We start from the raw sequence: 1,983 nt of genomic DNA on the forward strand, positions 1-1,983 counted from the left end.
GTTGTGATTTCTTTATTGTAATAAAGAAAGGAGGTTAAGTGGTTAACTGCTCGTCTCTCACTCGTTGAATTTCTTACAAACCCATACATTTTCAAGATTGGTCAATGAGTGTGTTACCTTATAAGGTGTAAACGAGATCAGAAAGTCAGGCAGATGGCTCAGACCAGCCTGGGGCAAAAAATCCAAAACCTTTGTTCCCTTCATGTTGCTAAATCTGGGTGTAAGATACACATTAGCTCTATACGAGAGAATGCAAACTTTACACCTCGGCCGGCCAGGAATGTGCAAAACAATATACTTTTTACAGACTTTATTGTTAACTCGTAACAAGGCAGGTTCCTTTAACACAAAACAGGTTTCTGTGATGTCTCAAATAAGTTTATGTAGTTGTTAATGGATTATCTCCAGGCACCATTGTATTTTAGATGAAGCTTAAGTGTGGAGACATGGCTGTTTATTCTTATACAATAGTGAATCAGTTTTAGTTATGACAGATTCACTTACTAAAATATTCATTTATTAAAATAACTAAACTGATCCTGATATGTATTTTTTCTGGTAAGGTAGCCTTTTAGCTTTGGTGATGTACAGACAGGAGCATATCATATTAATGATGAGGGGTACTGTACAGAGAGTTGATTAAACCTGATTGATGAATGCAATGGATTCGCTACTACAACACATAACATATATTCTACCAGTTTGTTTATGTGGTTGTTAATGTTTCATGTCCAGGCTCCAGTGTGAGGTAGCTAAAGTTTAAATGAAGAACTGGAGGTTATAAATGTGTGTTTTGGGTACTAGGTATGCTCTTTCTTTGAAAGGACTTATAAAGCTGTCTTATGTGTTGTGCTTGGGTAGAGCAGTGTGGTAAAATCCTGTTTTAAAATTGTTTGGTGCGTTTCAGTTCTGTTTAATGTGTTTAGTAGGATCACCTTGATTCTATAAATCTGACAATGAGCAGAAGTGCAAACAATGTGGGAGACTATAAGAATAATGTCATCTGTCATGAAAACTACTGCAATGACAAGAGTGACTTAAGTTCTCATATGAACCATTAACCACAATATTTACATAATTCATACATGTCATAAAATTCTATCAAATTGTACAAGACTTTGTTGCACAATGTAAAGTCCATTTGACCCCCACTTTGAAATAATTGTGCAATAAAGGGTAAATAAATAATAGAGAGACATCATATGAGTCTTTCCTAAAAAGAATGCCTGTTCCGTGTAGTGCCTGTTTCGTGTAGTGTAATACTTCCTTGCATTTATACAAGGTTTTTCAAAGTTCTCAAATTCCATCTTAATTTATCCAGAAGAGCCCATTACTGAATTTGTAATATTTATGGGAAATTATTTTTTAATTAACCCATGCAGTATCATAAAAAATAGACAAACAGTTTACACATGTATTGTTCATCTAACTCACTGATATAATATTATTAATAACTAGCACTTTCATCCCCATGCTATTTCAGTAAAACTACCAAAGTCTAAGAGAATTGACTCTGTCCTCATGTCACCAACATGACATGACACCAACACTCACTTTAACATTTTCAAAATAAAATCCAAACAAAACTCACATTTTAATTCACTTTGACAGAGTGCCTTTGTAAAGCTAATGAGATCAACTAATACATTAAAAAACAATGTCTTACACTTTTAACATTAGCCAAGATACTGTATATTAAAATCCCTAATATGCAAATTGTGAAATACAAATTATTATTTCTTAGTTTTCTCATTTATTTTAGTAATTCTAAACACTATTTACAAGTAGCAAACTATTAAACAATTACAGAGGAATGCATGCCAATCTACCACACTTTCAGAAGTTTATTTCTAAATGAGTAGATTTCAATTTCACATGCAATCTACTGGGAATTACCTGCTGTCATCAAAGACTATTGCTCTGGTGCAGACAAAAGGCAGCTTCTCTGTTATGCAAACAAAGAGACTTTGTTTTGGTGCCAGT

The sequence above is a fragment of the Atractosteus spatula genome, chromosome 7 (assembly GCF_055471065.1).
Source record: "Atractosteus spatula isolate fAtrSpa1 chromosome 7, fAtrSpa1.hap1, whole genome shotgun sequence".
Lineage (NCBI taxonomy): Eukaryota > Metazoa > Chordata > Actinopteri > Semionotiformes > Lepisosteidae > Atractosteus > Atractosteus spatula.